The following is a 26,578-nucleotide window of genomic DNA, read 5'->3' as shown; positions in this document are numbered from 1 at the left end:
TGAGCAGCTGGTTACCATCTGCTGTGAGAACAAAAAAATGTACACTGGATCTTGGTACAGTGCACAGAAACCTTCGTGGAAGGCCTTCATGTCATACTTGTCAGCTGCTTCCTGAAGTGCTACCGTTTTCTGCTCCCACCAGTGTTTCTTCACTAGCCTTAATTAGGTTTGTAGTGCATTTTTGGCCGAACGGTACCTGTCCTTTTTCATTGCTGATTTCTTGTCCAAGATGTAACTTGTGTGTGATGTACATAGTCTCCAGTAGCTGGGGTCAATCTTAGGGTCAGTCTCATTGAACCAATCTTAGTGTTTCCACCTTACAAAGCCAAGAACGTTGGATACCATATTATATATGACATCTCTGAGCTTGTGGCACACTGATGCAATCTCCAGCATCTGTTCCAACTTTTTTTGTGTGCTGGGATCTTTCATGGCAATCACATTGATCTTCTTTGGTGGTCTGAGGCTTCTTCTGGGACACTTTGGTGAGAAGTGTAGTAGCATGATACTTCTCAACAGCCAGTGAAGAGCAGATGATGTACACATCTTTAATGTCTTTAGACTACAATTACATAGTGCAAAATGCACCATTGTTTTGACCTAGAATGCACCCACATTGTCTTATATTTATTTTGGAAGACTGTGTTAGTAGTGGTGAGATTGAGCTTGGCACACCTGGAGAGAAGTAGTTGGCCAATGGAGTTTGACCTTTCAGTGCCTTGATGGCCTATCAATCACCCTTCTCCATGTATCATAGTTGGCTCCCACAAGACCATTACAGTCTCTAAGGACAATGAGTTTATCCTCATGTGGCACCCCTCCGATGACCCTGCTAAGACCTTCATAAAACACCTCCTTGACCAGATCTGTATGAGTCATTGTCAGTGCATAGGCACTGCTAATAGTGGCTTACTAGTCTCTGGACAAGTTGATGCAGAGCATCGTAAGTTAGTCATTAACTCTGCAGGCAATGTTAGAAGGTATGGCAAACCTTCCTCCTGACTGTCTCAGCTCATCCTTGATTTTGCCAGTCCAGTAGTACATGTAGCCTGCTCCCACCTCCTCAAGGTGGGACTTATCAATGAGTCAGGCTTTACTGAAGGCAACAATGTCTATGTTACATCTCTTCAGTATTTTGTCAAGAAAGCCATTCTTCGTTCCAGTCTTTGGTCATTGTTAAGAAGCATATTGACATTCCCTGACCCATATGTCAGTCTATGAATCTTTGTTTTATTTTGACCACTGAGTTGGCTGACCAGTCAGGAGCAGTAGCCTCACAGGTACCGGAAGAGCAGACTGTGTGTAGATTTCCTTTGCAGACCCCTTTTTTCCAGACTGGGGAGAAAAACACTGTATCCAAAAAGGCCTGCTCTGTTATCTCAGGAGGATAGAATCCCCATATCTGCCCTAGTTTATGGAGAACAACTGTCATCCTAAGGCCACCTGTGTGCAGAGTTGTGACTGCTAGCAGTATCCTCTGCCTGTCCCCATCACTGCTTCCCTATCGCCACAGGACTCTGGTAAATTGATTAGGTTAAATTAGTTAAAGGAGATGACGGCTGAAAATCTGCACTACCAATGGATTTAAGTAAGAGAAGTTTGTGCAGAGCCTTTCCCACTCTCTCGCCCAAGCAGCTGTTATAGATGCATAGATATTTAGGTCAGAAGGGACCATTATGATCATCTAGTCTGACCTCCTGCACAATGCAGGCCACAGAATTTCACCCACCACTCCTACAAAAAAAACCTCACACCTATATCTGTGCTATTGAAGTCCTCAAATCGTAGTTTAAAGACTTCAAGGAGCAGAGAATCCTCCAGCAAGTGACCCGTGCCCCATGCTACAGAGGAAGGCGAAAAACCTCCAGGGCCTCTTCCAATCTGCCCTGGAGGAAAATTCCTTCCAGACCCCAAATATGGCAATCAGCTAAACCCTGAGCATATGGGCAAGATTCATCAGCCAGATACTACAGAAAATTCTTTCCTGGGTAACTCAGATCTCACCCCAACTAATAGCCCATCACAGGCCATTGGGCCTATTTATGAATATTTAATTACCAAAACCATGTTATCCCATCATACCATCTCCTCCATAAACTTATCAAGTTTAATCTTAAAGCCAGATAGAGCTTTTGCCCCCACTGCTTCCCTTGGAAGGCTATTCCAAAACTTCACTCCTCTGATGGTTAAAAACCTTTGTCTAATTTCTAGTCTAAATTTCCTAGTGGCCAGTTTATATCCATTTGTTCTTGTGTCCACACTGGTACTGAGCTTAAATAATTCCTCTCCCTCTCTGGTATTTATCCCTCTGATATATTTATAGAGAGCAATCGTATCTTCCCTCAACCTTCCTTTAGTTAGGCTAAACAGCCAAGCTCCCTGAGTCTCCTTTCATAAGACAAGTTTTCCATTCCTCAGATCATCCTAGTAGCCCTTCTCTGTACCTGTTCCAGTTTGAATTCATCCTTCTTAAACATGGGAGACCAGAACTGCATACACAGTATTCCAGGTGAGGTCTCACCAGTGCCTTGTATAACGGTACTAAAACCTCCTTTTCCCTACTGGAAATACCGCTCCTGATGCATCCCAAGACTGCATTAGCTTTTTTCACAGCCATATCACATTGGCGGCTCATAGTCATCCTATGATCAACCAGTACTCCAAGGTCCTTTTCCTCCTCCGTTACTTCTAATTGATGCGTCCCTAGCTTATAACTAAAATTCTTGTTATTAATCCCTAAATGCATGACCTTACACTTCTCACTATTAAATTTCATCCTATTACTATTACTCCACACTGGTGCAATAAATGCCACAAGCATGGCAGCTGACATGGGTGAAAATTTCGATTTGACATTGTCCTATCTAGATGAGGTACCAACCTGAGCTAAAGTGCCTCATCTGCCCATGGGTGTAGTGATTGGCTAATTATAATATAATTGCATATTATAATACAGGTTGTCCTGATACGCCATCACAAGGCATGTGCTTCATCGCCATCTGCTCACTGTGGGCAGATCTGATAGGTCTGTACAGGAACAGAGAGATATTCCTGCCCTCCACTAGTCTTGGGGGGTCACACCTTGGATAAGTGAGAAACCCATAAACCTCCCTGTGAGGGTCATGGTGAAGTCTTCATCAGCAAACAATGCAGAAGAACACATTAGTGTCAATGGAGAGGATGGCGATGAACTATTGGTTACAGAACCAGAAATACCATCTCTTTATCTGTTTCATAAATTATTCTGAGGTCCTCTTACTCTCATTGAGTGAAATCCACTTCACTTACTTAACTTAGTCAGTAGGAGGGAGAAATGTGGGAAATTTCAGGTGGTGAAATCCACCCCAACTCTCCAAACTGGGGCTCCAAAGTCATTAAAACTTAAGTGGTGGCCAGAGACCATCCATCTTACTCTTGCAGAGTTTGGGGGATTTTAGATCTGCATAAACATAAATCCCATTGTCCTTCCCCTGGCCTATCTACAACCTACCCCTATGAAAGACAGCCTTCCTCACTAGCCCACATGTGGCCAGGTGCAGTTCCCCAATGCAGCCAGAACATGAATTTTTAGAGAAGAGGTTGATTTTTATGCTTGTTTGCAATTTCACAAAATTGGCTGAGTCTCATGAAGAATTGGAGAAATTCTGCTGTAGCCTACTCAAAACCAGTACATTTGCTTGGCAAAAATAAATAATCAATAAATAAAATTCCACTTAAACATTTAATCACAGAAATTTAGACTTTTCTTATGTGTTGAAGCAAAAACCCATTAAGCAAACTGTCACTAAAAAGCACAATTTTGTGGAGACCAAACTAGATTGATACAAAACGCTTCAAAAAGTTGTGTCCAATTTCATGAAAAAATGGTCACAGTCTTGGTCAGCCCTATTTAACACCCCTCTCTTTACACTGCAAAATCATGCTTTTGACTTGATTAGTGCTTGATTGTACCTTGCAGGAATGGAATTGCTTTGAGATGATGTTGTGCCTCACCACTCCAGAATTTCTTCCACAGCTTCCCTGCGTACAAAGTCAGAGTGCCTGCTGCCACACCCTTTCTTTATGGAGGTTTCATTTGTTACTTCAACATGGAGTTCAGTTCTACTGGTTGGTACATGGGAGATAGGAAGGGGAGGGGCCTGGGTCTAACCTTGTTTGGAATGCTGGATCTACGAGAGGAGTAAGGGCATGTAAGGGCATGGGAATCCCTATACTCACCAGAGCACAGGGTTTTCAATTCTTCCTGGCTCTTATATGGGGACCCAGCAAGATCTGATCTTTAAAAACACTGCTTTTTGTTTTAAGAGGAAAAGAACAGAGCTGTAGGAGAATTCTGGTGCCATTAAATGTTTAATATTACACTTTAGACTTATCCAGCCTTTCATCTGAGATGTGCACTGTTTGATAAAGAGGGCCAGTTATTATTTTCCCCATTTTATACTTTCAGAACCTGATCCACAGAGAGGTTTTTCATTCATTAAAGTCATGGAAAGACCCTCACAGACTACAACAGAAATTGGATTGGCCCTTAATGACATATTTAGCAATATAGGGGCTGACTGACTGTGTCTCTCCATCAACTTCAATAGACTTTGGACCACCAGGAAACCATAATGCCCTCCAACACACTATGAGGCTTTTAAAAATAAACTGAGCCCTGGTCTACACTGGGGGTGGGAGGTATCGATATCAGTTACGCAACTTCAGCTACGTGAATAACATAGCTGAAGTCGACGTACTTAGATCGACTTACCGTGGTGTCTCCACTGCGGTGAGTCGACTGCTGGCACTCCCCCGTCGACTCTGCCTGCACCTCTTGTGGCGCTGAAGTGCAGGAGTCGACAGGAGAGCACTCAGGGGTCAATTTATCGCATCTAGACTAGACATGATAAATCGATCCCCACTGAATTGATTGCTGCCTGCCGATCCGGCGGGTAGTGAAGACATACCCAAAGAATATAGAAATATCATTTAAAAGTGGCAGATGATTTAGTGAATCTCCTAATCCCCTTATGCAGCTGTTGCCTCCTTGTGCCTTGTAATGTAGGGTAGAGACACAGCTTGCAGTTCAAGCTGATCTACCAACTCACTATGTGCTCTGAGGCCTTTTTGCAGTAAGGAGCAGCAGCAGCAGCCTTTAGCTAAAAGTGGGGATTCACGTCCCAGCTAAGGTAATGTGTTAGGATTGGCTAAAGAATTGTTTCGTAATATGCTAGGATTGGTTACAGAATTGTTTCGTAATAATTTACTAAAAATGATTGGTTAAGATTGGTTAATGATTGGTTAATAAGGTGCAGATAAGCAGGACCTAAGGTTAACTATATAAACTGGGGTCCAAAAGGAAGCTCTTTGGAACCTAACTCTGGTGCACAGCCCAAGATCAAAGCTGCCAGAACTTGATAGCCTGCATGACTATACCATGCAGAAGCCAGAGCTCTGGACAAGCCAGTCCTGACGGCCATCCAGAGAAGCTCATCTACTTCTTATCAAGAGCAGTGAGCATTATGTGCGTAGGGAGTGTATTCTGTTGATTAATTGTTAATAAATAAAAGTTAAGAATATTACTGTGTAAAGGCTCTTTCACTGGGAAAAGCTCCCACCAACCCGTAGAAAGAAAAGGAGTACTTGTGGCACCTTAGAGACTAACAAATTTATTAGCGCATAAGCTTTCGTGAGCTACAGCTCACTTCATCAGATGCATACAGTGGAAAATATAGCAGGGAGATTTTATATACACAGAGAACATGAAACAATGGGTATTACCATACAGACTGTAACAAGAGTGATCAGGAAAGGTGAGCTATTACCAGCAGGAGAGCGGGGGAGAGTGATAATCAAGGTGGGCCATTTCCAGCACTTTACAAGAACAGTAGGAGGGGAAATAAACAAGGGGAAATAGTTTTACTTTGTGTAATGACACATCCACTCCCAGTCTTTATTCAAGCCTAAATTAATTGTATCCAGTTTACAAATTAATTCCAATTCAGCAGTCTCTCGTTGGAGTCTTTTTTTGAAGTTTTTTTGTTGAAGAATTGCCACTTTTAGGTCTGTAATCGAGTGACCAGAGAGATTGAAGTGTTCTCCGACTGGTTTTTGAATATTATAATTCTTGACATCTGATTTGTGTCCATTTATTCTTTTACGTAGAGACTATCCAGTGTGCCCAATGTACATGGCAGAGGGGCATTGCTGGCACATGATGACATATATCACATTGGTAGATGCGCAGGTGAACGAGCCTCTGATAGTGTGGCTGATGTGTTTAGGCCCTATGATGGTGTCCCCTGAATAGATATGTGGACACAGTTGGCAACGCACTTTGTTGCAAGGACAGGTTCCTGGGTTAGTGTTTTTGTTGTGTGGTTGCCAGTGAGTATTTGCTTCAGGTTGGAGGGCTGTCTGTAAGCAAGGACTGGCCTGTCTCCCAAGATCTGTGAGAGTGATGGGTCATCCTTCAGGATAGGCTGTAGATCCTTGATGATGCATTGGAGAGGTATTAGTTGGGGGCTGAAGGTGATGGCTAGTGGCGTTCTGTTATTTTCTTTGTTGGGCCTGTCTTGTAGTAGGTAACTTCTGTGTACTCTTCTGGCTCTGTCAATCTGTTTCTTCACTTTAACAGGTGGGTATTGTAGTTGTAAGAACGCTTGATAGAGATCTTGTAGGTGTTTGTCTCTGTCTGAGAGGTTGGAGCAAATGTGGTTGTATCATAGAGCTTGGCTGTAGACAATGGATCATGTGGTGTGGTCTGGATGAAAGCTGGAGGCATGTAGGAAAGTATAGCGGTCAGTAGGTTTCCGGTATAGTGTGGTGTTTATGTGACCATCACTTATTAGCACCGTAGTGTCCAGGAAGTGGAAGTCTTGTGTGGACTGGTCTATGCTGAGGTTGATGGTGGGACGGAAATTGTTGAAATCATGGTGGAATTCCTCAAGGGCTTCTTGGGTCCAGATGATGAAGAGGTCATCAATGTAGCGCAAGTAGAGTAGAGGCATTAGGGGAGGAGAGCTGAGGAAGTGTTGTTCTAAGTCAGCCATAAAAATGTTGGCATACTGTGGAGCCATGCGGGTACCCATAGCAGTGCCGCTGATTTGAAGGTATACATTGTCCCCAAATGTGAAATAGTTATGGGTGAGGACAAAGTCACGAAGTTCAGCCACCATGTTTGCCATGACATTATCAGGGACAGTGTTCCTGACAGCTTGTAGTCCATCTTTATGTGGAATGTTGTTGTAGAGGGCTTCTACATCCATAGTGGCTAGGATGGTGTTTTCAGGAAGATCACTGATGGATTGTAGTTTCCTCAGGAAGTCAGTGGTGTCTGGAAGATAGCTGGGAGTGCTGGTAATGTAGGGCCTGAGGAGGGAGTCTACATAGCCAGAAAATCCTGCTGTCAGGATGCCAATGCCTGAGATGATGGGGCATCCAGGATTTCCAGGTTTATGGATCTTGGGTAGCAGATAGAATACCCCTGGTCAGGGTTCTAGGGGTGTGTCTGTGCGGTTTTGTTCTTGTGCTTTTTCAGAGAGTTTCTTGAGCAAATGGTGTAGTTTCTTTTGGTAACCCTCAGTGGGATCAGAGGGTAATGGCTTGTAGAAAGTGGTGTTGGAGAGCTGCCTAGCAGCCTCTTGTTCATATTCCGACCTATTCATGATGACGACAGCACCTCCTTTGTCAGCCTTTTTGATTATGATGTCAGAGTTGTTTCTGAGGCTGTGGATGGCATTGTGTTCTGCATGGCTGAGGTTATGGGGCAAGTGATGTTGCTTTTCCACAATTTCAGCCCGTGTAAGTTGGCGGAAGCACTCTATGTAGAAGTCCAGTCTGTTGTTTCGACCTTCAGGAGGAGTCCACCCAGAATCCTCGTTTTTGTAGTGTTGGTAGGAAGGTCTCTGTGGGTTAGTAAGTTGTTCAGAGGTGTGTTGGAAATATTCCTTGAGTTGGAGACGTCAAAAATAGATTTCTAGGTCACCACAGAACTATGCCATGTTCGTAGAGCGACCCTGAACCCGGGGCCCAGGAAGGGTTGGGGGTGGGAGCCCAAAATTGTGCAGGTAACAACTAGTCCTCCAAATTTACCTTATTACAAAAAGCATTACATTATAGTGATTGAGTAGTGCTTTTTAAGTGGCATTTCTAGTCCTTTTTTCCTTTCTAATGCATTTTGAAAGAGAAAGCGATAAACATTTACTACATAAACTGCACATAAATTTCTTGTTCCCTTATATGATTTCATATTAAATAAAAATATAAAAACTTGTTTAATTTTGGTCTTTGCTAATCTACTACTATAAATCTAGTCTAAATCCATTGCCTTTGGGAATAAATATTACATCTTTGAAATACTCGAGAAAACGGATCTCTCACAAGGACACAGAAAATCAATTATTTAAATAGCTTAAACTTAGCCAGAAATCCAAATGCATTACTACATGACCCAATGTACACTATCCCTGTGTCTCGTAGAGTGTATAGAAGAAAAACAGGACCGGCACAACCACTAAACTCACAAAGTCCCACACTGGAATGCTCTGGATCAGGTATATTAACGTGCAAACTAGTAGCAGTTCAAGTTCCTCATCCTCTTTTACTAGACTAGTCCCACCTACATCTTTGCCCACATTTCATACCATTTCCTATTGTCTTTTGCTCTTCCCTATGCTTTTGTCTTTGCACCTTCAGTTCTGGTGATGTCACAACCTAGGACAAGTCCCCTCCTCTTGTTTGTCACTTGCCCTCTTTCTCATTCATATCCCTCTTTTAAACTCCTCTTTTCAATGCTTCTTCCTACATTGTTCTCAGTATCAGTCATCTCACCCAGTATAATCTGTGCAGTTGTCTGTTGTTTAGATTCGTAGATATTAAGGTCAGAAAAGACCCTCATGATCATCTAGTCTGACCTCCTGCACAACACAGGCCACAGAATCTCACCCACCCACTCCTGCGATAAACCTCTCACCTATGTCTGAGCTATTGAAGTCCTCAAATCATGGTTTAATGACTTCAAGGTGCAGAGAATCCTCCAGCAAGTGATCCGTGCCCCATGCTATTGTGCATCTGTCTGTCTTGTCAAGCTTTTGGGGGCAGGAAGTGTGTTTTATTTGTTTAAACATGAGCATTTTATACTTGTTTCTTGAGTTTACTTTGCGGTGTTCTAGGCTTTTATCAGAACAATCAACATTTATGTTATCATTAGAACAGTAGGTGTGTAATAACAGGGGAAAGTATGGGCTTCCTAGCCACATCATGTAAACAGTGTCAGAAATCTGAAGTCCTTTCTTTAATTTATTTATTGTATTGTATTGTATTGTATTTTATCATAGAGTATGGTTGGTATGGCATGTACAGTGTATATCACTGCTTCATAGGAAGTTTCCTGAAACTTTCCCAAACTATTACATGGATAATTGTGGTAAGATCACAGAAACTGTAGGGATTAGCCATTGTAATTTTGCTGCCATTAAGGACATGATCATGCAGGTGATTTAATACCCAGTACAGCAGTTCTTCTCTACTCACTTATTAAACTGAGAGGCCTCTTTTCATTGATGAAGTAGGGAAAAGATATTTAATGTAAAAGTGAGGCAAAACAAAGCTGAGGTGAAAGAGGAAGGAGCAGATTTTCATGAATGATATTAGATGTAGTAAAACAACTATAAGGGACTCCAGATTTCTGTATTGATTTGTTACTCAGTTTTGAACTTCTGTCCTCTGCCTCCTAATACAAATTCTTTTTTCTTCCTCAGCTGAAGTTCCCAAAATATAGTCTTCATGAACATTGATTCAACACATCATCACCTAAAATAACGTGAAAACGCCTGTATTTCTATCTACTAGGGGACTGACTGTAGATGATGAAAACAGCCATCACCAAATAGTATAATTGTCTGCCATGGTGTATATCAGTATTTTTCTTAATTATTTCTGACATTTTATCTATTACTCCCTGAGATTTCTCAAAGGACTGAAATAAAGAGAAAAAATGGTTTATGTGCCACAGATAAAGAAATACATCTTCTGTAAGTAATTCCCAGTAGAAGTCTTACAAGATCAAGAAAGATGCAAGGTGGTAACATTTATTACCTTTACTGTATTGGTCATCTAAACTTACAATAGCAGCTGAAGTTGAGAGCCTGACCTACTTCCCCTTAGTCTATAGAAGTAGGGACGAAGGCAGTACAGGAGAGGAAAAAGTGTTGTGGAAGTTAGTAACATCTGGAAGTTTATGTTTCCAATGTCCCTTATTTCAATGGATGTCAGTCCCCAAACTGCCTGCATCCCACAGTCCAGTGTCCCTTCACTTCTATTCTTGGAAATTGTTTGCCTCAGAAAAAACAAACCATGAAAGCCAAGGTTATAGAAAGTTGTTTACATGAAAGTTAGGTCCAGAGGATGAAGACTCCAAGAGAGGGGTGGTGAAAACTTCCCAGATTAAGTGCTATGTGAATGTAACAGACATGTCCACTCCTGAGACAGTTTATTTTTGGAGGCTGGGAGGAGTCACCGACAGCACAGTTAAAATTAAAAGATTCTCCAGAGTTCTGAGTTACAGTTTCTGGTAGAAATTTGATCTGGAGATGTCAGTGGGGTTAGGAAGAGTGGCCTGTGGTACTGACCTTGGAGACATTCAGAGAGCATTTGAAACAGAACCAATACAGAAATCCAATTATTCAGAACATAGGTTATAACAGACACTGTCTTTCTGCTGCACCCTCCAGGTTACCTCTCCAAACCCACCCAGAACCACAGACAACTGCTGCACTGCACCTAAATCAATACACAACGAATTCAAATCCAGTTCATAGGTCCACAGTAACCCTATACAAAGCCTGTTCACTCCCTCCAAATTCTCACCACAACCTGTAGAAGGGGAAAACTGATTGCATATGCTTCTCTTAAAGCCCACAATTTAGCTCACATGTAGAGATAAATCAAATGCATGCCATGATGTGGAAGATATATCAACAAGTAAGTATTAACCGCAACTCAGTCAAAGTAATTTTGATAAGAGTGACACAGACAGACATGCTGGGTACATGTGATTTGTTCTGTATTGCACAGAATGGAATACATGACTCAAAGATGACCTTTAGTAGGATGGTCTGTCCTTTTAAAAAAATCACTATTATTATTATTGTGATGTCTACATGGTGGCCTGACTTGAAGAAGAAATTTGTTGCTTACCTCCAAGGAATAGGAGAGGAAGGGTGAGTGAGTTTCATGCTCCAGCACTCATTGCAGGCTATTTAATTTGTCAGGACTACTAGGCCATGGTTTCGTGCTTTGACAGGTTTTTGTTATTTCTGCTAATCCCACTTCTGTTGTGTAATGTGCGTGGCAGCATCTGGTGACAACAGAATAGAACACCTAATTGTGATTGAATACAAAGTGCCTTGAGCTGTCACATTGCCAGTTGCCTTATTTTTGCATTTTTATGGCTGAGGGTGGGCTTCCAGGAGCTGCAAAGCAGACAGCCCATCTCTGAAATCAAATTTCCTATGTGCATGTATTGATTCTCTGTAGCCTTCCCTATTGCTAAAGCACCCAGAATTCCCTTGGTTTGGATTTCTATATTCTTCTTTGAGCCGGAGGGATGAACCTCGATATTTTTAAACATCCTGAATTTATTTTAATGATGCAGGTTGCAATGTAAAATGGTGGCCTGACTCCTGGCTAGGCAGGTTTGTGCACATTTTGGGAGTCCTTGCAATGGCTAGGGTCTGGAATGGACCCTGTGCAGTACTTGAGGGGTTCATGCTGACTATGCTTCAGGAATGGCTATGTCCAGTTGCTGAGTAAACATAGACTGTTGCCTAAGGCATTATTCCAGTGTGGAACCTGGAGTGAGTTTTTGAACCAAGATGCTAAGCACCTTCTTTCCTTTCTTAGAACAAGGTACCTGACACCTTATACCACCTCATCTCCAACACCCAAAATGCTCACTTTGGATGCTGAGCAATCATATTTAACTGGGTATGATTGATGGGCAACAGCAAGCCTTGCTCAGCATTGCCTTGAGGTTTGAACAACCATGCCACCTTTCACAAATAAGCCAAATGAGCATAAGCTCCTTCTGAAGTTTGTACTTTGGAAGTTTGTACTTAATTCCTCCAAAAGAGTGAATAAAATAAATAAAAACAAACAATGTTGGAATTAATTTTTAAAAGCTCATCCCTTCCAAAAGGTTCTACCTAAACAGCCTGACAATTATTTTCTGATTTACTCAAAAGTTTGTAAACAGCATTCTCATGGTGGGATGGAGCCTTATCAAAATTTTGAGTGGTTTGGTTTTGGATTCACCAAGGACCGATTCTGCTTCATTGAAGTCAATGGCATAGTTCCTGTTGATGTCAGTGATGCAGAATCAAGTCACTAGTTACAGGGGAAGTGTTTAAAAATCACACTCAAGTCAGTGAGGCTTGCTACAGTGTTAGCAATGGAGAGATGGCACATCTCCATAATATTGATAACTTAGAACATAAGGCTATAGACTATTACACTACAACTCAGGAATATTTTGAATGTAATGGTAAGCTTTTTTGTCATGATGGTAAATGGTTAATCAATATTTAAAGTTTAAGTCCTTATCATTCATAACCACAAGAACAAGCATTGGTGCCAAGAGCAGCAAGACTTACTGCTCATATCAGTCTTGCAGAAAGCTTAAAACAGAAATTAAACAAAATGACCCTGTATAAAGCCAAAGACCAAAAGTGTATAAGTGATAAAATCACAGGCAGAGCCTCTGAGGGAATGCCTCAAGAAAATACACGGAAGATATGCCCATTAAAAATTCAGGTTTTAATGTTATCGTAATTCTCATTTTAAAAACTTTTAGAATTAAAAAAATACTATTTCAATAACATCTTCCAAGTTAATGAAAGAGCCAGAACACAGAATTTAATGTACGTGGCCAGTGGAAAAGAGCTATAGTTGGCACAAAATTGAACTCCTTATTGATACAATTTTTGTATTATTTTCATCTCTTAAAGAATCTCTGAGCATACAAAATTTGATAAATTTGGTCAAATATATCAGATGATAAATATCAACATCTCTGATTAAACTAGTTTCAGGGCTGAGTCATGAAGAAGCATACAATCCATATGGAACAAAGATCTTGTCTTATGCTGCTTATTATCCTTTTCAGGCACAATACTAGAGTGAGTTTCAGGGAGGAATACTGATGGTGTTCTTGACACTTAAGATAGACCAAGAAAGGTTTTAAAGCTTGCCTGAGAGGAAAACAGCCATGGAGTTTTGCAATTAAAATCTCACCCACCTTGTCTCTCTAATAAAGAATGGAATTTTACCCTTAACCTTTTTTGCGAGCTGTTTTTTATAATATATTAACCGCAAGACATAGAATGGATGAAATTATCTAACAAAGGGCATAAGCACTGACTAACCACCAGGCAACAGTCCAACTGAGACAGCTGAAAAGGCACAATGGAACCGGGAACATTGCACATAACTAAAGATAAGGAGAAGTGTGTACCAAAAACAGGAAATAGATAAGGACCAGAATGATAAACAATAAGGGTAAAAAGGGTATAATTACCCCTAAATCACAGGAGAAGTAAGACCATTGGCAGGCTGGACACAGACTGTCAGCAACTACAGGGAATGTCTCCCACAGCTGTTGATAATTGTATACCTCTCTGTTTATGTGCTGTCTTTACCAACTATTTGATTAATAAATCCAATCAAAGTTGACTTATCCATGGTTTGTTATTAAACTAATTCAAACTGGAAAGAACATTTTTCACTAAACATATAATCACAGTCAAAATTCCTACCAATTATTGGCCATTGAATCATTAGTTCTGATTACTGAGAAATTATTGATCACTGATCATTGGTTATCAACAAATGGTGCCTGAACAGGGACCTTGATAAGCGACTATTGATTGGTCTGGCAGGGTGGAGTCACAATCCACCTTCCAGAAATAGGACTGAACAGTGTAGAGAATTGGACTCTGCCTGGGATGGCCATACACACAGCGTGCTGCAGCACAACCTGTCAGCAATCCTTTTGGATTTGTTAGATACATACTTATCAGAATAAAAATAATGGAAAGGTTAACCAGAAAGTACAGACTAAATACAGCGAAATGCTACTTTGGGAAAATGGTGTATAGAATAATAGCAGAATCAGCTGATAAGTGATTAATGTAACTATAAAAAATTTACTTCTTTTTATTAGCCATTAACTGAAATATAAATATGGGGTATTCTTGTTCCTTTATAATAGTATTTTTACAATAAAAATGAAAGGGTAATAGGCAACCTACCATAATTATTTGATTTGTATTGTTTAATTTTTGTTTCTAACAAATTTAAGCTTTTAAGGTTTTATTTACATGTTCAAATATAATAATTATAATGTAGTGGGGACTATTTACTTTTGATTACAAGTTGTTTATATGTTACATGTTTTGTGTCATGTGACTTAAATTTTTTTAATTTCAGTTTTTATTCTGTTGCAACAAAAATTAATTTTGCACACATAATTATATAAAGAAAACCTTTTTCCTTTTGTGGTATCACACTATTTTAATATTGGTCATAGGTAATGCTGGCCACATCACTCCCTTGTGTACAGTTGACTATGAAACTGAAGTGCCTCGGCTTGACGAGCCTTTGCTTTGACAGTCTAAATGGTTTGGTTTTGTCAACACAATAAAGGAAAGTCCTGGAAATATCAAATGTTTTCTCCTAAAGCAGAATGTGGCTTTGGGAAGAAGACAGGCAGATTGCTTGGCAAGTTTAGCTGAAAATCTGAGCTCACCTTGGGAATAAACTTTAGGTGAGGTCTGAGCACCACATTCTCCCTATGGAATAGCATGTTGGGGTTCAGCCAGGAGAACATGAACTCCTGGCTGATGTGGCAGCCACCACAAAGACTGACACATAGCATGAAGTTATGTAAGAAACATTCAGACAGAAGTTCTAATGGAGGCTCAATGAGCCTCAAATTGATATCTCAGGTGGCAGTAGTTATTTGGCCAGTGTCTAAGCATGCAATAGCCTTTGAGAAACTATGATACCACGGTGTGAGGGAAGACTAAGCATGATTGTATAGGTAGATGGCAAGCTGAGACTGCTGTGAGGTGGACCTTAAGAGGTGAACAAGAGACCAGGCAATTTTAAGTGGAAAAGATAGTCAAGGCTATTCACTATCAAAGCCTGGACCAGGACCAAGCCATTGTTGGAAGCCCTTATCAAGGACCTCTTTCATTTAAATTAGCACATCCTTCTGATAGATGTCTTTCTGTTCTGAATCAGGATTTCCTGGACCTGTATGGAGCAATCTATCTATGGTACTCACTTAGCTATGCCACTAGGGACGGTGACTGGGAGTCTGGATAGTACCTGACCATGGTGCTGTGAGAACATGTCTGGGTTGTCTGGGACCTGAATCGAGGCTGAATGGAAAATCAGCCAGTCTGGAGCTACTAGAACAAAGGTGGCTTTGTTTCTTCTGATCGTGGAAATTGCCTGGGAATTGGGAATCAGTGGAAAGCCACAGAATACTCCTCTGGTACACTGCAGAAGGAAGGGATCTGGTAATGAACTTGAAATCAGGGCTCCTTTGGAGCAATAGTTCTGACATTTGGTGTTGTCTTTGGTGGCAAATATCTGTTATAAGGGATCCTCAAGGTCAGAATACTGGTCCTGATTGGTCACTGATTGCCTGCTCAGGAAATCAGCTGGACTCTTGCTGACTCCTGGGAGATGAAGGATAACCTCACTGACTTTATTCTGATGGTACCAAGTCCAGAATTTGATAGCCTCCAACCAGAGGGAAGAGGAGCCAGAGCCCCTTTGTTTATGTCGTGCATGACTGTCATCTTGTCCGTGAAGATTTTCACTACTGAGTTTCCGAGGATGGGCAAAAATGTTATACAGGCTAGTCTAACGGTTTAAACTCCAGGACATTTGTGTGTAATCTCATGTCATCTGAGGACCAAGTTCCTTGAATTTGTAGGTGGTCCAAATAAGCTCCCCAACCTGTCCCTGAGTGTCCATGATCAGTGTTTTTGTTGGGGAGGGGACTAAGAAATGTACCGCTTTCTGTGGGTTTGAGGGTTTCAGCCACTAAGTCAGTTCTGTAGGGACATTATGTGGCAACTGATGTCTAACTGTCTAACTGATGTCTTGTTGGGGAATAGACCAACCCTGAGCTAGAGTTGGGTGGGGAGGAGGAGCACAGGTGAAGTATGGCAAGTAGTACCATGTAAGTGCATATCAATATGCCTAACACTACAAGTCAAATCCGAATTGTTGTAGGCAATTTTGGTGCTAGTTGGAATATGAGTACTTGTAGTGACTAGAAGTTGTCCTTGGGTACATCACAGCTCCTATGAAGTGTATCATCTGAAACAGCATTAGTGATGATTTTTCATAGTTCACTATGAGGACCAGCTGAGTGAATAGGGATAGAGCACATTCCATATTTGCTGCAGTCTCCCACTGTGATCTGCCTCTGATGATCCCAGTCATCCAAGCAGGGGGTAGACATGAATGCCTTGTTTTCACAGATTGGTTGCTACCTCTGCTAGGCATTTTGTGATGTGGCCGGTGCCATGGAAACCCAACTGACAGTATCTTGTACTAGCAATTATTTGATCCCACAGTGAATCCCAAGCACTTCCTGTGGGACAGGTGGATGGCTACGACCTGTAAGTTAAGAGCCATGAACCAGTCTTGAGTGTGAAGAGATGGAAAGATGAAGGCAAGTATTGGCATCCTGAATTTGCAAAGGTATATATATTTGTTCAGTCTCCTCAGATCTAGGAAAGGATGAAGACCCTCTTTCTTCTTCACGAAAAGGAAATATTGGGAATACAAACCTCTTCCCCTGCATTCCTGAGGAAACCTCCTCTATGGCTCCTAGATGAAGCAATGAGGCCACTTTTTTCCCTCCAGTAAACTCTTGTGAGAAGAATCCCTGAAGAAGGACAGGGAATGAGGCAGGTAGAAGAGGTGAATGGGATAGGCAACTATGCCCAATACCCGTTTCATCCAAGGTGATATCACACCAAGCCAGGTGGAATGGGGCAACATGGCTCCCAAAGATTAGTTCCTGATTGGTTCCAGTGTTTCTCTCAACACTTCCATCAAATCTGCTGTCTAGATGACAGGTGGGCAATGGAGGAGGCAGATGGGGGGCATCTTCTCAAGTATTGTGATTGTTGGGGCTGACATCTATAGTATATTTCCTATAAAGGGCTGGAGTGTAAATCCCTAGGAATCCAAAGGTGTCTCTTGAATCCTTTAAAGGAGTAGTGCACTCTTTTCATTGTTCTTTTGCTAAAAAGTTACATCCCTGTGACAGGACCCCCGGGGTGCAATCTGGAACCATTGTACCCCCTTTACTCACTATTCTGGGTTGTCTGTCACAATGCCTTACTGGTGGCAAGCAGCAAACCCCTCCAGGTGCTGTTACCACTCAGTACAGCCGCATGTGGAGCCCCACAATCAGCTAGATTGCATGAATGCTCCCAGAACCACTCATGAATCACACAGAGAAAGGCATCAGCCAAATCCCCCCGGCCCCCAGCCTTGTACCCTCGGAATATACTGTCTTGCACTGCTCAAGACTCTTTCTTGAACAATGCAAGTTTATGAATTGGTTCACCACTTCATCAATAGAAAGTGGACATACACCCTGCCTTTGTCACCTAAGCAGATTTACCAAGCACATCAGTCAAACTCACTGGTATGCATAAACATTGAAATAAATGTATTGATTACAGAAGATAGATTTTAAGTGATTGTAAGTGATAGGCAAAAAGTCAGAGTGGTTATCAAAAGAAAAGAAAATATAAGCACGCCATCTAAACTCTCAACCCTATTAGACTGGACAACATCTAAATCAGGGGTTCTCAAAATGGGTGGCATGACTCCTCAGGGGGTCATGAGATTATTACTGGGGGATCACGAGCTGTCAGCCTCCACCCCCAAACTCTGTTTCTCTTCCAGCATTTATAATAGTGTTAAATATAAAAAATGTGTTTTTAATTTATAAGGGGGGGGTCGCACTCAGTGGCTTGCTATTTGAAAGAAGTCACCAATACAAAAGTTTTAGAACCATTGATCTAAATTAAGCAGTTTTTCTCACCCCACTGGATATTGAAGGTTGGTTACAGTCTTTCATATGCAGGCTTTTCCCTCTTAGATTGGGGACCAGTCTCTTCAGCTCCAGCATTCTCATTGCCTTCAGCGTAGGTGGGGGAGAAGAGAAAGGATGAAGCATGCGGCCACTGTGTTCTATTTTATACCCTTAGTTCATGTGCTTGGAAAACATAAGTCCAGGCGTGTCTGGTGGGCATTGCTAAGTCACCAGGCAAGTCTGAGCAATTCCCCATGTGGCCTAGTGCAAGTGAGTCATTGCATTGTATTTCCCTTGCTGGACAGTTGCTGTTCATAGTTGTTTGACACCTGCCCGAGCATTGGTTATCCCCAGTTATTGTCTTTGGGGAGCTAGTATCTGGGTCTCTGTGATATGAGCTAGGAGATCCTGAACAGCTTTAAAGTCATCAGCTGCCTGGGCAGGATGTGTGTATCTGCCTCATCAGGTGATAATAATGGGTCTTTTGGTGGAGGTTGATGGTGCTGTTGTTCTTCCAGAGATTTGCTGGCCACCGCTTCCTGCAGCTCCCATTGGCCAGGAACAGCGAAGCGCAGCCACTGGGAGCTGTGGGCAGCCATGACTGTGGATGGTCAATGTAAACAAACTGTCTTGCAGCCCACCAGTGGATTACCCTGATGGGCTGCATGTGGCCCACAGGCTGCAGGTTGCCCACCATTGGTGTAGATGGTGATGCTGCCAGGAACTCTCATCTCCTCCTTTTCCTGAATCTACAAGTCAAGAATCTGCAGCTGAACATCTGAGAACACTGTGCCCAATAGGGCTAGTATGGGAAAGGTGGCATGGAATATGGTTACTTGCCCAATTGTGACTGATCAGCCCAGGGCCACTTCTATTTCTTTTTTCAGTGGTGACCTGCAAAAGGGATCTCTAGTAGGAGCTCTAGAGTAGCTCTCAGAAGGTAGAGGAGAGGCATCCCTGATCAACACCAGGGAGCAGGTGTAATCTGACAATAGTGAAGAAGAGTAATAAGCTTTGAACAGCAATATCATGCGGTAATATGTCAGCCTCGGCGCCATATGCCACACCAGTACCAATGACATCTCCGGAAGGGACCTCGATGGTCTCATGAGGGCACATATCAGTCCCATGATCAATGTAGTGGTTGGTGGCAGTGTCTTCATTGATACTTCCTCAGTAGAGGAGTTGGACACCCTGTCCTTGGAAGACTAAGGTCTCTTCTCTTCACTCCAGAGCAGTACCTCTCAGTGTTTGGAGCCGTGATTGGTCTCCATCTGGCACTGCCCTTTGGTCTTGCCCTTGTATTGGGATGTTGGTGCCAGTTCCAATGATGACATTGTCAGATGTTGATGCTGAGGCCAGTGGCAAGTCTGTCAGTACCAGTGCTGAAGCGGTTGTGAGTGTCAGTGTTGGTGTATCAGCAGCTGGTGCTGAAGATCCTACTGCTGGGGTGAGCGAAGTAAAAGAATTAATTAAGATAAGGAGGGACTATAAATTTAGTCAAGCAGATGAGTCTGAAGCTCAGAGAAAATACCAGGTCAGACACTTGCCAGGTTTCCGACTTGCTGCCATACACAGTAAGAGCAAACTGAGGGTGTATCTTAGCCATCCTGCCTTTTGGGAGCATGAGGCAGCACAGGGTGCATGCATGGCTCTGACAGACACTGCCAGCCTGAAAAATCCAATCGCTCGTGCAAGGGACACATGTATCTACAGTGGGATCCACCCTGCTATATACTTGTGGAAGAGTATATATTTAAACATGACCCTTAGATTTTAGTGCACAGTTCTGCAGCAAAGGTAGTTTATATTGACAATTCCATGGATAGAGAATCATAGAATAAATGGGTGCCCATGAATAAGATTAAAGAATATTCTTTATGTGAATTTAGTGTTTGTGATAATTGCTGGATTTACAGTCCTGAAGAATGGACCCAACTATATAGTTTATAGGACTAGTCTGCTGAGGGCAATATTGGAATAAATTTCCTACTCTGCACTACTAATGTGCATGACCTAGAGAGACCACATCTAATAGTATCTTTGTCAATTCATTCCTCTGCTGAGACCACCAGGAAGGGTGCCGGCTAGTGTCAGTGTGGTGGTAGTTTTGGAAAATGGACACATCCCTGTTGGGAAATGTACTGAGACTACAAACTCATTTCATGTGTTGTAAGCTACCAAACAGCTATCGGACGGAATAATATTTTTTTAAAAATGAGTGCAGTAAATGGCAAGTTCTCTTTTATTATCCATTGAAAAGTCATAGAAAATAAGGGTATGGAGAAATAAAATCTCTCTGATACTAATGATTTAAACCCTTAAGCCTGCCTACTGTATTTAAATGAAATCTATTTACCTTTTATACAGTTTGAATAGATGCTTTTTAATTATTGCTAATTGTTTAAGATATTGTTGTATGCCCCTGAAGATTTAAGCTGAACAAATTTAATTCCTTTAAAACCTCCTTCAGCTACAGGCAATACAGTAAGAAGCCCCATAGGTATGGCAGTAAAAATAACCATAAAAAGTATAAGCATTTAAATGAGAAGAGCATGGAATCCTTCCCACTAGAATGGGGGGTGGAGTGGGAGGGAGAAAAAAAAGCTGTGTGTTTTGGAGACACAAGAACCAAACCATGAAACAGTTGAAACATTTAGGATGACTGTGAAAAATGTCTATGTCGCTTGTTAAAGAATGCGCTAGGGCAGACTAAAGCATATGAATAGTCCTTTCACAGGTCACAGATCCTATTCAGTTCTTGGACATTGTTATTGTCCAACAGAAATAGATGGGCCTAATTAATATTCTGAACATACCTGAGAGAACATTCTTCAGGAAATCATCCTCTGGTGGCTTAGGTTTGTTGTTTTGTTTTTTAAAGAGCAGACATTAAAAATTGTGTCTAGTTAATATACTATAAACACAATCAGAGTGTTAAAAGTTTAATGAAGAGCCTGCTACGAAATAGACTCTTGCTTATGCAGATTTTTTGTTTGTTTGTTTTGTTTTTTCAGTTTAGTAAACAGTTATGCCATGCAGATTAAAACTGAACTGTGCAGTCATTTTGCAAGTAATTTTATTCCTGGCACTTTTTCTGAACACAGTATAATACTTACCACAGCGATCACATTTTTTATTAGACCACTCAAAGCAAGCCACAGGTTACATCAGTGTCCGGCAATTTAAGATATTTCTCAGATGCTAAATATTTATCCAATTTCAGCAGCCTCTGAATCAGACTGGATTGTATGCTTTGAAGATAATATGGTGATACAGGCCCAGATCGTGCATTGTGATCCATGCGGTTGTACTGTGTACTCATGCAGAACCCCATTAAAGTTAATGGGACTCTGAGCAGGCACAGCAGTTCACAAGTGCGATCACAATGCAGGATCTGTAGTAAGGAAAACGAACCCTTGATTACAAAGTTAACACTCAAGGGATGGGGTGTGGTCAGGGTCTAGTGGACAGAGAACTGGACTGGAACTGTGGAGACCTTGGTTGTTTTCCTAGCTATGCTGTGTAACAGTGGGCCAGTCTCTGTACTTCTGTTTCTCTTTTGACCAATTGTCTATTTAGCCTGTAGGCTCACCAAGGCAGGGACTGTCTTTTACTAAGTGATTGTACAGTACTTAACACAACAGGGCCTCAGGGCACTATAATAAATAGTATTATTAATAATAATAATTAATAATGGAGTTTAAATCTGCTTTCAAATGTATCTAATTTGATTTAAAATATTTTTAATCTATTAATATCAGCCTGCAAGCTCAACTGGAAGTAACACTATTTCTATAGGGCCTGATCTTGCAGCTTTGAAGTCAATGCGAGTTTTGACACTGACTTTACAGGGAGCAGAAGCAGGCCCAGAATATGGTTTGTCATCAGTTCATCATCTAAGCTGACTTACATTTTGCATTCAGTACCCATTTCATTACAATTACTTTTTCTCATCTTAAAATGTCTGTTGCATACAGATATAGATAAAAGTAGATGACTAATTATCACACTTATTCTCCATGCATGCATGGAGGAGTTTTGTGAATTACTCCCACACATAAATCCCGCATGTGACAAGGACTGAATAGACACTGCTTTAATCTATTGTGTAAAGTTATTTTATAACAGCAGTCAGCTGAAACAGAGAAGAAACTATTAAAGATAGGCAAATATTTGAATACCTGTCTATAATACCAGCAGGTAGTCAAGCAGTTCATCCCAATAGCATGCCCTAAAAAAGGACGTGTTTGGTACTCAAGCCTCAATATGGCATATGCATAAAAAATCCTATTGAAATAAATAGGGCCATTCATTTCAAAGACAGAGAGACTAACTTTCTTTGTCTTGCTACTTTACAGCCCCTTGATAGCATTTTTCCTTTTCATTGTCTTTTAGATATAGATTGCCCTGGATTTAAGTATCACAAAAGCTACTAGTAACAAATACCTAAATATATAACAGATGTATAAGTGCAGCTTGGGATAAATACATTATGGACAATTAACTGTCATCATTCCCCTCAATTACATTTTCACCCGCTTATGTAGTGTACACCTGTGGCTTGTTAGTGATGCAATGAGTGTCGTAAAGCAACTCCAAAAGTTCAAAGGTAGCTCTGCAAAACCTGTTTTTCCCTTTTCTTAAATGCACTTTACATAAATGTGGAAAGAAACAAACACACAAGAAAAAAAAACCAAAACATTAGCAACTCTTCCTTGAACCACTAGCACTAATGATACAATGGAAGTGTTTAATATTCCTACTATATCACATATGAAGAAACATTTGCATTAAGTATAGGACTAGATTCTGATTTAAGTTATAATGGCATAGATTTAGAATAAAAGACAGTGCAACTAATCCTGGCCCACAGTGTTTAACATCATTTGAAATATCAAATTCCTTAACCGTTGGGGGATAATCTAAGAATCGCAACAGCACAAATGTTATTTGAGTGAAGCTTTATAATATACATCATTTTTAGTCAAACATTTGGAAAGTCATTAGAAAAAAACTTAAACAGATATAGATCTAGGCTACAGTATAATTAAGTCTGCAGCTTTGCACAATGGATGCTTATATAAATTAAAGAAGCTATTGGATAGCCTTACTATAATCACACTTAAATCCGTAATAGTTTCTGGAAGGATTATTTGTTATTAAATATGTGAGTAGCATAATTCAGTAAACTCTCTATATGACATTGATAAAGTGTCTGTAAAGAAAAATATTAGAAATAAAAATATATTGGACAAAGGATCTTTTTTCTAATTGTAGCTAAAAGGCAAATCCAGCATAAAAAGAGTCCTTATTGATTACTATTCTAGTAGCATTAATACTAGATTAATTAGTATTAATTAATTAATACTAATTAATTTTAATTGCTAGCCTATTTGTTTATTCATGAGACTATATCCTGTATAGTTATGTTTAAGTATTTTTCTATAGTCTATATTTTTCCTATCTCAGTTGTTACCTCATTGTCTCCAGTTTCTCAAATACCTTGTCCAAGAAGGGGAAATTAGAAAATCAGCAGTAACTAGCAGCATTTTTTAAAAATGAGTTAATGGTTCCTTGGCCTCCAGCTGGGTCGCTGCACACGTCACGCTGAATGGTGGGGCGATCCCTCTGAAGTAGGCACCAACTGTTCCACTGACCCAAATATCCTATGGCTTTCATAAAACGTAAGAGAACCAAAGCAATTTCCAATAGGGGGCACAGATGTCCTTCAGTGCTTTAAAGTTGGCTGAGGAGGTCAAATTGTGCCAAGAAGTTGTATCCATCACCCACTGCTACTTTACAGCCCCTTGATAGCATTTTTCCTTTTCATTGTCTTTTAGATACAGATTGCCCTGAATTTAAGTATCACAAAAGCTACTAGTAACAAATACTTAAATATATAACAGATGTATAAGTGAATCTTGAGATAAATACATTATGGACAATTAATTGTCATCATACCCACAATTACATTTTCACCCGCTTATGTAGTGTACACCTGTGGCTTGCTAGAGATGCAATAAGTATTGTAAAGCAACTCCAAAAGTTCAAAGGTAGCTCTGCAAAACCTGTTTTTCCGCCTTTCTTAAGGGTTCCATCCAGCACCCATTGAGATCAATGGGATTGTTACTATGGACTTATCAGATTCTTAGACTGGACAAAGGTTATGGTACCATGACAAAAGCTATTTTCACAATATTGCCTTAGAAACCAGAAACAGGAAGTATCATAATGCTTCTGGTTTTCAGTTCTCTTTAAACACTCAGGAAATCTGAATGATTCCAGATAGCCATCCAAACTTTTGGTGATGATCCAAGCTAAACTAAGCCATCATACTTTTGGCAGCTCACTCATTGCTATTTTATATTTGACTTAAGTACTGTTGCATTGACTTAGAGTGATGTTCAGTTAACTCCCAAAGTGGGACTTTCTTTTTGGCCCAGTTGAAGGTGGAGTATTTTTTTTCTTTTTTTTTTTACTCAACAACTGATTTCCGAATAGGTTTTCAACCAAAATCTTCAAAATGAATATGACCTTCTTTTGACGTATACAGGACACAAATCCTTACAAATCTTTACACAAGATCTGCCTGTCTATTTGCACACTTATTACAATTCTCACAACTTTTACTCCTGGAAGTGGCCATCACCACACTTATGTGAGTTGGCCACCATTCGCCTTTTTAACTTTCTTTTTAAAAACAGACTATAAAGAGGATGTCATGTCACAGGACAGAGAGGTGAGATAGCCCATCTCTATACAACTGTGGTGCAACTGGAATATTGCATTCAGTTCTAAGCACCACATGATCAGAAAGATATTGTTGACAGATTGGAAGGCTTTCAGAAAAAAGCAATGAAACCGTCCATAGGGATTGATTTATAGAGAAAGATTAAAAGAATTACATATGTATTGCTTGGCTAAGAGATTACTAACAGATTGTCTACATGACAAAAATTTTAATGTATTCAAACATAACTGCAAAAGAGTCAAGCTAACTGGCACAATGGTAACCACAACTGACCAATCAGCTTTGGACAGGGCAAGCCATGTCAGCTAATCTTGATTAAACACTGGTCCCAGAACATTCAATCACAGTTGACATGATGCCAAATACAATTTGCCCTGGTCTACAGTGACTGCCCAGTCATGTCCACTATCTTGACTTTTCACTTTTCACGTTTGAACAAAGTGAAATTTCCTCATGCAGACAAGTAATGAGTGGAAGAGACAGAGGACATAAGCAGGGGTGAGCTGGAGCCAGTTCGCACCGGTTTGCTAGAACCAGTTGTTAAATTTAGAAGCCCTTTTAGAACTAGTTGTTCCACAGCAGGTAACCCCGGGGGGGGGGGACACACGCAGGGGAACCGCTCCCTGCCCCAGCTCACCTCTGCCACCTTCGGCCTGAGCGGGAAGCTGCCGCCTGCTTCTCAGCCCTCCCAGGCTTCCCGCCGAACAGCTGATTCGCAGGAAGCCGGGGGGGGGGGGGTGGTGCAGAGAAGCAGAGTGGGGCAGTGCGTTCGGGGTGGAGGCGGAGCAGAGGTGAGGTGATCTGGGGCTGGACGCGGGGTGAGATGGGGCAGGAGTCCTGAGGGGCGGGGGTGAGCAATGACCCCCTCGTGGGGTGAGGAAGGAACCCATTGTTAAGATTTTGGCAGCTCATCACTGGACATAAGTACAAATAATTGAAGACTGTAAGCACCAAGGACAGAGTGGAATTATTTAGCAGAAATGGGATATTGTTAAGAATAGGCATGCTGTTAAGAAAGTGAAAATTTAGGTTGAATATCAGAAACATTTTCCTCACACATGTGATGTGTTAGGCTATAGAACAGTCTTCCAACAGAAACCCCTTTGCTTGGGACTTCTAAAACTAGAATGGACAAAACACTAGAAAAAATACACAACTGGGAACAATCCTACACTGGCAGAGAAATGGGCTGGGTGATGTCTTCTGCATCTCTAGCACCTATTATTCAATGAAAGATCTTACCTGCTGAAAAACTGATGTGAGTTCTACAAAGGAAAGTTCACGTTTTACTTATCTCAAACCTTTACTCCTCATAATTGTAATATTAATAAAAATGTCTTAAAAGGAAAGCCTCTAAATATTTCCATTACTTTAATAAACTGCTGTATGTGCATTAATGTGCCTTGGGATTTAAATTTTTTACTAATGGTAAAAATCATCCTAATACCTATTGTCTAAGCAATTCCATTCACTAGTCAGGGCAAAATTAGTATCAGTAGCATTGACATTGTTCTATAAATGGCCTGTGTGAAATCCCATAGCAAATTCACAAGGTAGGTGAAATTCATCTGCTGTTTGTACTTCCTATTTTGCAGATGAGGCAGTCTCAAAAGGCAGAGTAGGCTGATGACTGGTTGGACAACTCTATACATGAAGTCTCAAGACTCTTGTCATTATAGCTGTCTAAATTACTTAAACAGGACTCAGAG

The 26,578-nt window shown here is 40.9% G+C and overlaps 1 long non-coding RNA gene across 2 annotated transcripts in view; it reads right to left on the bottom strand.

Moving 5' to 3' along the window:
- Positions 1-26,578, bottom strand: part of LOC311526665 — a 126,393-nt gene that overhangs the window by 85,876 nt on the left and 13,939 nt on the right. The window lies entirely within an intron of this gene.

This window comes from Lepidochelys olivacea, assembly GCF_965140295.1.
Source record: "Lepidochelys olivacea isolate rLepOli2 genome assembly, chromosome: 9".
Classification (NCBI taxonomy): domain Eukaryota; kingdom Metazoa; phylum Chordata; order Testudines; family Cheloniidae; genus Lepidochelys; species Lepidochelys olivacea.
This window is presented reverse-complemented; position numbering and strand designations above follow the sequence as displayed.